Source organism: Sinocyclocheilus grahami, unplaced genomic scaffold (assembly GCF_001515645.1).
Source record: "Sinocyclocheilus grahami isolate Dianchi unplaced genomic scaffold, SAMN03320097.WGS_v1.1 scaffold190.1, whole genome shotgun sequence".
Lineage (NCBI taxonomy): Eukaryota > Metazoa > Chordata > Actinopteri > Cypriniformes > Cyprinidae > Sinocyclocheilus > Sinocyclocheilus grahami.
Window position 1 is genome coordinate 955,894 of NW_015505369.1, and position 13,115 is coordinate 969,008.

At 35.9% G+C, this 13,115-nt stretch overlaps 1 protein-coding gene across 1 annotated transcript in view; it reads left to right on the forward strand.

The window, feature by feature from the left end:
* igf1rb (insulin-like growth factor 1b receptor) overlaps positions 1–13,115 on the forward strand; it is a 114,785-nt gene that overhangs the window by 57,594 nt on the left and 44,076 nt on the right. The gene's annotated exons all lie outside the window — the stretch shown is intronic.

Here is a 13,115-nt window from a genome sequence, read left to right on the forward strand (position 1 = left end):
AATAGCAATTCTTAAACTATTCAATAGTTATTCAAAATACATTCACAATAAATGATTAAGACCTGATAAGTCACACGTGGGTTACATACATAATATGGAGATATATATATATAGCAATGATTAGTTGCTTGAGTCCTTTTAGTGTCATTTAGGTGCATGGAAAGGCAGTTTCTGTGCCATTCTGTGAATGTAAGGATACGTTCTGTGAAGACCAGAGAGGTTAAAATGTCTGTATGGAATGTTTTAGTCTGTTCTCTGTCGTGAGGTGGGGGGGAAGTCAATCCGTAGAGCTTGCGATCACTATCACATGTTTCCATGTGGCGGTCACGCTGTGCATCTCTTTTGACCATTATTCTTGATAACTTGTCCCAAAATTGACAATCTCCTTGGACTTGTCAATAAGTGTTCTTTTGTGTTAATGTTGAAAACTGTTCTGTGACAGAGGGGTTTAGGCTTGCTTCAGACTGGCTAATGCTCGGGTCTGATTTATGACATCCTGTTGTCTTGGGCCTCTGTGGAATTTTTGTGCTCCTAATGTTTGACCAAATCTTAGATTGTCTGATTCGGTCTGATATCCTACAATAACGTATAAGCTGTGCTCTCTTATCACAGTTATGAGGGCCATACTTACACTTCCAAAGCATCTCTTCCATTTCTTCTTCCTTCCAAAACAAGATAGTTATTAAGAGGGCTCTGAACCTGTATATTCATCCGTTTTTGTATTTATACCGTTAATTAATTTAAACTTACTCTTTCAAACAACAGCCATGCCTATTAAACGTGGTCATTAAATTATTGCACTCACCATATTAGCGCCACCATCGTCTCTCCTCCGCTGCAATCGCAGCTGATGTATGAGTAAAATTAATTTACGCTCCTCATAAACAACATCGAGTGAAAAAGAAAAAGACGAAAATAATCTGTCGAACTCGCTGGTCTGGGGTTCAAGCGTGGTTTGTCCGCTGCAGGTGTGTGAGAAAAGCTAGCTAACGAATGAGAAATGTCCCGTCGTTTAGACAAACAACAATTTTCGCCGATCACAAACAGTCTCTCGAGGAAAAGAAAGAGCGATAACAGGTAAATGGTGGAAAATAACGTCCATACACCTAACTTATCTAAAACAAAGTTTCCACCTTCTCATCCACAGCTCGTTGAAGTCACATATATATTTATGTAGTATTTATTAAATTATACTTAGACATTATGAATGACAGTAATACAAGTTAATTCTATCTGCATCTCAACTACCCAGACAGCACAAGTACATCTGTAAGCCGTCTGCTAAAGATCTGGGAAACATCTGCTGTGTAATCTGATAAACATCTCAGAAGCATTTTTACATGCATTCTAATAAATGTCTATTTGACATCTGACAGGAAACGTCTTCGAGACGTATTGCAGATGAGCAAACACTCTAAAAAATACATCTTGCATATGTAAATGCAGACATCAAATAGACATCTCCGAGATGTACATGTGCGATTAGGGTGAGTGCTTTACTGTCAGAAGCTGGTGCCCCCTTCTGTAGAACTTAACGGCACTGGTGCTGGTGTCCTCAAATGTTAGTCTGGAGCCCTACAATGGTTCTCGAAGTCAGAATAGTCATAATGTTAGAAGAATGTTGTCTGTGGTATATTTTCACTGCAAAACAATGAGAAATGCCGCAAATATCACCGCAAATTTTGAGAAAAGCAAAGCTAGCTAACGAATGAGAAATGTCCCGTCGTTTAGACAAACAACAATTTTCGCCGATCACAAACAGTCTCTCGAGGAAAAGAAAGAGCGATAACAGGTAAATGGTGGAAAATAACGTCCATACACCTAACTTATCTAAAACAAAGTTTCCACCTTCTCATCCACAGCTCGTTGAAGTCACATATATATTTATGTAGTATTTATTAAATTATACTTAGACATTATGAATGACAGTAATACAAGTTAATTCTATCTGCATCTCAACTACCCAGACAGCACAAGTACATCTGTAAGCCGTCTGCTAAAGATCTGGGAAACATCTGCTGTGTAATCTGATAAACATCTCAGAAGCATTTTTACATGCATTCTAATAAATGTCTATTTGACATCTGACTGGAAACGTCTTCGAGACGTATTGCAGATGAGCAAACACTCTAAAAAATACATCTTGCATATGTAAATGCAGACATCAAATAGACATCTCCGAGATGTACATGTGCGATTAGGGTGAGTGCTTTACTGTCAGAAGCTGGTGCTACCTTCTGTAGAACTTAACGGCACTGGTGCTGGTGTCCTCAAATGTTAGTCTGGAGCCCTACAATGGTTCTCGAAGTCAGAATAGTCATAATGGTGGAAGAATGTTGTCTGTGGTATATTTTCACTGCAAAACAATAAGAAATGCCGCAAATTTTGAGAAAAGCCGCAGCAAAATCAGTCATTTTAGACCGCAAGAATCAGAAAAAAGTCCTGTGAAATCCTGGAGGGACTGCATTACACACTCATCAGCTCGCCGTTTTCTGCTCGAATGTGTTCTATCCTGTGTCTTGCTGTCTGGTGAAGTACAGTAAGTGCCTGTTCTGCACGTCTTTGTCTGTTGGCTATCACTTAACATGGCAGTGCGGAGGCCCAGCGCCACACCGCTGCTCTCAAAACTTGGTGGAATAAAGCAAGCATTGTCTTGTCTACTTTATTCAACCCCCGCCGACCACCCCTCCCTCCGCAGACAGCATTTCACTCCCGCATAATCTACCCGGCCAAGCTTATCCTCCTGGCCCAGAGCAGACTGCCTGACTCAGTGAGCGCACCCCCTGTGAGGGCAGGAACAGGACACCTGTCTGGTACAGGGATCAATCCCTATGATTCAGACCTGCCTAAGCCTGCCGCTGTTTACCGACTGCCACTCCATCCCTCATTATTATTCCCGTCCTCCACACGGCTTCCACGTGTGGCTCCTACTAAACTCCCATCGCTGCTGCTGCTGAGCAAGCAAGCTAGTGATGTGGGTCACTACCTGATTGCCTTCAAGTGGAAATACAGAATAAGACACTAATCTAGTACATCTGATTGCGCTGGTGCTTCAAATGACCAAGTGGAAAGACCAGGGCTTGGCTCGATGGGTTTAGCCCACTGGCGTTGTTCATTAGGTCATGAATCAGTATCCAGATTTATCGTTGCGCTATTTATACCGGATACCTCAATCTCGTTTGAGCCTCAGGGGCAGAACTTCTGCTCGACATCTACCAGACTGTGTTATGAATAATACTTTTTAGACATGAATTGGTTCAAAACCCATTTATGCCTACAAATTTAAATGATTCAGTTAGGTATGCACAGATATAAAAAATTACATATTATGCTGATAAGCTGTTAATTATTTTCATGTTTTGTTGTTTATGATAACCAGTAAATAACTGATAAAGTTCTATACTATTTTGTAAAAATAATACATAATTTTAAATAGTCTTTTCTAATGTTTATTTTTGTTTTTCTTTTTTATTGTTCCTTTATATTTAAATAATTAATAATAATAATTATTATTATTATTATTAGTAGTATTATTATTTACAAATACTGTTTTATTTATTATATATAGTCAGCAAAATATAGATATATTTTTTATATGTATTTTTCCCGTAAGAGTAGGCACGGCCATTTGTAAATTGTATGGGTCTGTCTTCCGGTCTCAACAGCATCCAGCTATTTTTAGCTGTACAAAACAGCTCGTTTTGCTGCTTGATATTGCAAATTGGTGTGTCTTACCATATTATTTGAATGTATTATCTTAATTATGAACTCAATGGTTTATAGTGCAAACAATTTTACTGTTTACTGCACATTGTTGTTCTTCCCGTTATTTCCCCACAGCGGCTAATGAACCGGAAGTCTCACACATAGGTTTGCTTCCTCATTGAAGAATAAGGTGGATATAAAAATATAAAAATTTAAATCCTGATAACAATTTCTGAAAATGTGGTGTATCTTTTTTATGTGAACAAGTCATCAGCATTATTATTATTATTATTAAAATACTTATACTGATTAAATTGTATTATTATCAGCTGATCAGCATAATCGGCTGATTTATTTATTATATTTGCTTTGTTTGTTTTTTCCACTGTAATCAAAGAGGCTTTTTTTGAAAACTGAGTATGAGGGGAAAGCCATTAAAAAATACAGAAATAAAAATCGTTATGACAGTTTCTGCAAATGTGATATTTCTTTTGTATGTGAACAAGTTGTCTGTATTATATTTTATTATATATTGTTATTATAAAAAATGCTGGTTTATCAGTTATATCTGCTCAATATGTTGTTTTCCCCACTGTAATCAATTAAGCTTTTCTTTTCTAATTCAGCATGAGTTTTTTTATTTATTTATTATTATTTTTTAAATGTATCCCTTTTAAGATTTTCATCCCTTTTAAAAATTGAAATGATTTTACTTTTTTAAATTATTGATTGATTGATTTATTGATTGATTGATACAGACAAAATGTGTACTAGATCAGACAAAACTGTACTGGAGCATTAATGGATGAATTGGTTTGACAATCAACTTGATTTTTTTTCACTTTTGTTTCAATCAAAATTCTTTAATTTGTATTTTTTTACTTGTTGAATTGACGGTCATTCTGGACCATTCCATCCCAGTTTAACCCCTGCTTTATATCCTAAGTTAGAAAACAGCCCCTCACTCCCTAGTCCAGCTCCATTTACAAATGCTACACAATCGATTTCTTATTGGTAGGCTGTCATGGTCAAATATGCCCATGCTTTAGGCTATAATAAGAACAGACTTGCTTGAAATAGTGTGTCACTTACTGAATGTTACATCCACATCTACTAGTGTTTCAGGGAATGACCAGCTCATATAAGATGGATATAGCTGAAGTTTATTTAGAGAGTAATCGCTGTGGGCTGAAGTGCCTCTGAGTCTTTTCCACATCATCCGGTCCAACTTTTCCGTCAAGCACGTTTACGCTTTTTATTTGGTGTTACTGGAAATAGATGCTAGAGAAATATTAGCACAAGGAGGTTGAACTCAGTAAGCCTAAATATACATTTTTAATTGTTTAAATGAGTTATGTGCTACAGTATGTAAAGCTGAAATTGACTGGTCAGTCCTCTCAGGACAGTTCTGTTAGGGGTGTGACTGTAATAGGGTGTAGTCTGGCCTCTTTTGGTTTGTTCCTCCAGGGGCTTGACACCCTCCAGTCCCCCAGCTTCTGGAGCAGTGCCCTGCTCTCTCACCTTTCACTGATGACACTACTGGATGGGATTTCATGTTTTTGTGTTGTGCCCCTTCCGAGGGGCCCACCGTCTACTGACCATGTGTTTGATGTGAAAACTAGCCTTACAGCAGAGCACCAGTCTTAGCCCTTTTTTCATGTAGTGTGTCAAAATTATATTATTAGTGCTTCAACTTTTTATTTTGTTGGCATTACTGCAAAATGGTAGCTGCTAGTGGTGGGTGATATAAGAAAAAAATTATAATATTCTTAATTTCAGTTGCTAAAAATATACATCAATTACACATTGTAAAATTGATTAAAAAAACTATAGAAATGTAAAACCTTTCTGACAATTTCCAAAATAATGACAGTAATAATAATGATCTGTAAAATATTTTTGTATTTGAACAGTCATCAAATTAATAATAATAAATAATAATAATAATAATAATATAATTAAAAAGTTTTATTATTATTTTAAATTGAGAAATTAATATATATTACTGTATATTTACATAATAATTAATTACATTATTATTATTAGTAGTAGTAATATTATATAAATATGCCGTTTTATATTAAAAATATGGAAATTAAAATCTTAACAAATTTCCAAAATAATGATAGTGATGAATAATGATGATAAAATTGTATATTTATTTTGTATTTGAACTAGGGATTTCAACGATTAATTGATGATCACTTAATTGTCGATAAGAAATGCAATTGATTAAAGCTATCGATGGTCGATTAAGCAGTTTAATTTTGGGCTGCGTGCAGCTCATGCGCAAAACACGGTAAATGCATCATCATTAATTCATAATGCACTAATTAAGCTTTTAATGTGATTTAAACTTTAAATGTACATTAAAATAGAAACGACACAAAGTTCTTCAATATGGAATACAATAGAAATGTAGTAACTAATTAATTTGCCCAGATAATTGTTTCATATCGGGCTCTGCGCTTTGCAGGGCTGCGGGACACAGGACAGGCTATAGGCTATTCATTCCTACAACTTATTAATTTGTGGCCACTGTCCATGTTTCAATAATTTTGTTCCTTAACCCATGATTTAACTAACACGAGGGAACAAATTAATAAATCGAACGAATTCTAAATGCATGGCCACGAAATCTTTCATTTCCCTTCCCGCGTACCAGAGATGCCAAAACAGTGATAAAAAGTGAATGACAATAAAATAACCCTGCGAAATTAGAGGGTTAGACGGTGAGGATTTAGGAATAGAAACAAGGCCTAAATATTATTGAATTTGTGGAAATCCGTGACCAACCGGCAAACTAGAACAAAGCTGCGTAAATGTAGGCTATATGGGCTCGAACGGCATCCTGAAGCATGGTCGCGATGTAACATTTTCCAGCTAACAAATTATTCCTCTAATAAACAAAGCTTTTATACCACACTTGTCATAATCAGAGCTTATAATTTATAAATAAACAATTGCTGGATTCAAAACAACAATTAAAATGCGCTGTGACTGACACTGACTATACGTTTTCCCGGAGGATTCAATGGTGTCACTAAACGGTGATGCCACAACTAGAGCATCGTTCACAAGTTTCTGCAGGACCTAACTAGCCTAGGGCACAGGTTTTCAAGTCCTGGGACAAAATGGGATGCTTTAAGGAAAATGGTTATTTTATGTAAGTAATAGGCCTAAAATAAAAATAGCAATTTGTTTTCATAAAAAAAATATGCTAAATATATCTGACTTAAATAATTAAGCTAACAGATTTAAAACAGAAGTGTGTCGCGGCGCTCCATAAACAAGTTCACGGAAAGGAAAGGATGACAACATGCATTCTGTTTGTTTGCTTTATTTTACAAAAGCACAAATCTTCTGTTTTTATTGTGAGTGTGCAAAAATAAAAGTAAACACTTTTGCGGATTATATCTTAGGCCTACTCCAAAATTTGGAGTTAAAAATTATAGTTTAACATTCACATACAGGGCCATCCTTAGGGGGGTGCAACTTGTGCGGTCGCACCGGGCCCCGTGGAGAACGGACTGAGGGGGACAACCCTCCCCCAACAAATTAAGTACTGGTCATAATACTCACATAATAATGTTTCATGTGAGCAGCTGTGTTTTTTGCTGCAGCAGCACCGACGGGAGCGGTTCACTGACTGCGCAGCACAGCCACACGCGCCACAGTTACATTTGGGATAATTTTATTTTAAATGCCATAATGTCAGTTGAAAACATTGCAATAGTGTTTTAAAATACATTTTTGAGTGGCTTTTGCACATCCTGTCATGCCGGTGACTGCGTGCTGCTGCAATAGACGTATTTTGCAGCATTAAGGTTAACGATTAATCGATTAATTGATCGTTAATTTAAACGTCGATCGATCATGGAAATGATCAAAAATTGACATTCCTAATTTGAACTGGAGAAAAATCGTTTTGAAAGTGATTCCAACGATATCGTTTCTCTTTGTCTTTATCGTTATAGTTGTGGTATGGACTCTGCTATTCTTTAATATGGAGAACGATTTTTAGAACTATATCTTTATCGTTATCTTTATAGTTATCGTGCTTGGTGTGAACGGGCCTTTACAACTAAAATTAGTAGTTGTAAATTATGATTTATTTTCTTGGGGTGCTCTGGAGATTTGGCAGAGGAAATGGCAAAATGATACTTGAAAATAGCTTCTAGTTGACAAGTTTCTAGCAGCATGTTGTTTTAACCAATGTATATTGTGTTAATATAATATAACCATAAATATTCAATGTAATCTTCTTTAAGGATTGGTCAGTTTTAGCTGAAAACTTGTATATACTGATATACTGAATTGTGTAGAAACTAGAACTCAACCAGAAATTACTAGCAAATTTTACAAAGAATTGGCAGCTAACACTTAGACACTTAGATGAAATTTTGAAGTAAAAAGTAAAATGACTGAAATAGTATTTTCTTACTTGGGTTTTTGTTTTAGACGCAGATTCGAAGATTAAGAGGAAAAAGCTTGTTGCATAAGCCAATCATGTTGTGGGCTGAATGGCATTTGCATAACAGATATTTAATGTCTTGTATTTAAAACAAGTCGCAGATTATAACTATAAAATTGCCGTGAATTTAACGGTAAAAGACTGTAAAAATACTACAGTAAAAACCTGTTAAATGGTTAACGGTAAATTCCCCTACTATATACGGTGAAAAACTGTATTGGACATTACATGTATTGGACATTCATTTTACGGTAGTATACTGTTTTTGGAAGTGAAGAGACCGTATAATTTACAGTAAATAACCGAATTGACATTCCCAGAATTCCCTGCTTTACATTTCAAATTTGATGTTTTTTTTGTTGAAATAACTATGTTTCTTAGTTTTTTCTCGTCAGTTTTGTATATTAGGGTTGTGTGTTACCACTAATGTTGTTAAATTAATGTTTATTGCATTATTTCAGTTTCATGTGTGTTACCATGATGGTGTTTGGTGTTTGTGTGAATGACACTGTGCACCTTCTATATATGTTATTATTTAAAAGCTGCTTGTGATGGACTTTGGTTCATCATGTGACTTTCTCATCACCACCTGCATTTGGTGGTTATCAGTGTATTACAAAGGTACAAAACAGATTTCAGTACTTCAATAGGTTGGTATATTAACATTATATCAGTTAATGAACTTACGGTATTTAACTGTAAATTTAAGTTAGAACCGTAAAACCTAAAACGTTGCTACTGTATTTTTTACGGTAAAATTCCGGCAACCACAGCTGCCGTTTTTTTACTGTAAATTTTACAGATTGTTTTTACAGTGAGTGGCTTTTGCACATCCTGTCATGCCGGTGACTGCGTGCTGCTGCAATAGACGTATTTTGCAGCATTAAGGTTAACGATTAATCGATTAATTGATCGTTAATTTAAACGTCGATCGATCATGGAAATGATCAAAAATTGACATTCCTAATTTGAACTGGAGAAAAATCGTTTTGAAAGTGATTCCAACGATATCGTTTCTCTTTGTCTTTATCGTTATAGTTGTGGTATGGACTCTGCTATTCTTTAATATGGAGAACGATTTTTAGAACTATATCTTTATCGTTATCTTTATAGTTATCGTGCTTGGTGTGAACGGGCCTTTACAACTAAAATTAGTAGTTGTAAATTATGATTTATTTTCTTGGGGTGCTCTGGAGATTTGGCAGAGGAAATGGCAAAATGATACTTGAAAATAGCTTCTAGTTGACAAGTTTCTAGCAGCATGTTGTTTTAACCAATGTATATTGTGTTAATATAATATAACCATAAATATTCAATGTAATCTTCTTTAAGGATTGGTCAGTTTTAGCTGAAAACTTGTATATACTGAAAATGAAAATTGTGTAGAAACTAGAACTCAACCAGAAATTACTAGCAAATTTTACAAAGAATTGGCAGCTAACACTTAGAATTAAACATGAAATTTTGAAGTAAAAAGTAAAATGACTGAAATAGTATTTTCTTACTTGGGTTTTTGTTTTAGACGCAGATTCGAAGATTAAGAGGAAAAAGCTTGTTGCATAAGCCAATCATGTTGTGGGCTGAATGGCATTTGCATAACAGATATTTAATGTCTTGTATTTAAAACAAGTCGCAGATTATAACTATAAAATTGCCGTGAATTTAACGGTAAAAGACTGTAAAAATACTACAGTAAAAACCTGTTAAATGGTTAACGGTAAATTCCCCTACTATATACGGTGAAAAACTGTATTGGACATTACATGTATTGGACATTCATTTTACGGTAGTATACTGTTTTTGGAAGTGAAGAGACCGTATAATTTACAGTAAATAACCGAATTGACATTCCCAGAATTCCCTGCTTTACATTTCAAATTTGATGTTTTTTTTGTTGAAATAACTATGTTTCTTAGTTTTTTCTCGTCAGTTTTGTATATTAGGGTTGTGTGTTACCACTAATGTTGTTAAATTAATGTTTATTGCATTATTTCAGTTTCATGTGTGTTACCATGATGGTGTTTGGTGTTTGTGTGAATGACACTGTGCACCTTCTATATATGTTATTATTTAAAAGCTGCTTGTGATGGACTTTGGTTCATCATGTGACTTTCTCATCACCACCTGCATTTGGTGGTTATCAGTGTATTACAAAGGTACAAAACAGATTTCAGTACTTCAATAGGTTGGTATATTAACATTATATCAGTTAATGAACTTACGGTATTTAACTGTAAATTTAAGTTAGAACCGTAAAACCTAAAACGTTGCTACTGTATTTTTTACGGTAAAATTCCGGCAACCACAGCTGCCGTTTTTTTACTGTAAATTTTACAGATTGTTTTTACAGTGTAGGAGAGGCAGCAAAAACAAATAACAGTGACCAAATAACAGTTCTAGAAGCTTAGGCGAGTAAAAAAGCCTGTCACCACAGTATGGCCTGTACTGCCAGCACCTTTGGCCTTCGTAGAGCATGAAGACAGGAGGAAGCAAGCAGAGGTGACTGTACAAGCCAAGCCAGCTCTCCGGTGCCAGCTAGCCGGGCATATCCTGCGCCGAAACATCGCAGGACTTCAGACGCCCACGAGTGCGCTAAGCCCTGTGTAACAAGGCAAAAAGACACCCACCAGCCCTTCCAGATTCAAACCGCAGACCTGTGACGGGAATACGCTTTAAAAAGAGTTACTTATTCCTGTCATTCAGATGCTGTCCTTAATTTATGTCTACATCGCTGTTGGGCTGCGGCCCCGCTTTGAGGCCTGTTTTATTACACGTACAGCATTTTGTGCATATTTCTTTAGAGGATTTTAAAAGTTCACAATGTTTGCGTTCTTTTTTCTTTGCCCCACACTTTTTTTGGGGGTGGATCACAGGCGTCTAACCATCGACATTAGTTCCTTCAGGCTGTCTGGATGAGGACTCTGTTATTAGCGCTATGTGAGTCAATCTTAGTGAATACTATTCATGAAAAGGCCCCCAGAGCAAGTCAAAAACAGCCGCTCTTTTGCAAGGCTTGTGGGGGAAAATGGCCCCTGAACACTTCATGTATTTAGGTCTAAAAATCTGGAAATTATTAGCCAATGTTATGGTAGACTGTTACCTAGCCAACTCTCTTATTTGTAATAACCGTTCAGCCCTCCATCTGCAAGCTGGGATTGAGTACAGTAAATGTGAAGATCTCAGGCTTATTAAAACGCTTTTACAAGGCCTATTATGTGAGAGCAGACAGGTCAGAGGCGCTCTCATATTGTCAGGTAAAACGACTATTACGGGTTTCGCCAGATTTGAGCGACAAAAATAATATTTCAGGGTGGATGTTGCACATTATTCTTCTGCACGTTATCTGCTGTTGTCGTTGCACACTCTCTCACTCTATTGGAGAGCGAGAGGGAACACGCTGCTGTGCCAGCGCATGCAACCTGGTTTTCTCGGACATGCTGGTTTGTGGCAGCCAAGATCAGCAGTGATGAAAAGACCTCAGATGAACTTGGAGAGTTTCCTGAATTAATAAGGAAGAGGGGCTGAGGTGACGATGTTGACTAAAAATAGAATAGAATCCTTTCTATGCCTCGACTTGTCAGCACCATGATGGGGAATGCAGGGAAGGGCCGGGGCGGCTCTCTGAGGGGTCTTCTGTGAGAGCTGGCCTAATGTAACAGGGCTTGGCATTTTCCGTCCACCGCTGATATGGAGCAATTTATTAAAGGAGAAGTTCAGCCAAAAATGACAAATCCACATGTCAGTGATACTTTCTGAATGTCTTTTTTTGTTCGTGAGATGCATAAAATGTTAGGCAGAAGGATCACGCTGATGTTTGATTATGTTTCTCACTTTAAATCAGTAAATAACGCCTCACATTTTGGTGTTTTAAAGCTATTGTACGGCTTCAGAAAACTCAGAATAGAGTGCAAAATTTGTATGTACTACTTTTTGAGGAGCTTTTTTTCGGTGTGAACATTCTGCCAAACATCATCATCTGTGTTCCACTGATTAGTACAATTCATAAAAATTTTTTTGTTGTTTTGATACAAGTTATGTAAAAAAAAAACAACAACATTATTTTGACTTTTTTTGCTGAATACACTTTTTTTTTTTCATTTTATATATATATATATATATACACATTAGGGATGCACCGATACCACTTTTTCCAGTACTCGCCCAATACCGATACTTTTATTTTTGGTACTTGCCGATACCGAGTACCGATACCGATATTTTTATTGCATTTGTAATTTTTTTAAATATTGGGTACAGAAACCAAAAGAGTATGTATAATGTTAGTTGGTTAACTTAATTTATCAAATAGATAGTCAAACCAAAATTGATTCAGACACCTTCAACATTTCTCACATTATCACAGTTTATTCGCTATAGTTTAGAAAATGGTAATAAAATATGACAAGAACTCAGAGTTAAACTGTGTCAGAACAAATGCAGCTTGATAATGTTAGATAACTTTGATAGAAATGTATGTAATAGATTACAATCAACCAAAAATTATTCAGACAGCTGTTAGTATGACAGTATGTTAGTATTTACACAACTATGAATACTTTGTCGAGCAGCCCTTAGCCTTAATGACAGCCTGTAGACTTCAGTTTTTTTCCCAGACTCGGTCTGAATAATTTTGGACCCAAATTTGTATCAATTTTACTGGTAGTCCACTGTATGAAGAATTTTTGGGTATGATTTGTCACAGTTTACTTTATTTTGCTATCCTCACTTACATAAATGAACTATAGTGTCCTGCACCGACTAGTAAAAAAAATATCAAAAAGTATATCTGGTCTCTAAATAATTTTTGGTTTGACTGTATATCCTTCGGTTATTTTCACACTTAATTATGCCCATTAAAATGTATTTTACAAGTTTTTGTTACTTTCACTGTTCATTTTTTGCTCTATGGTACATCATCTTTAATTTAATAGCATTA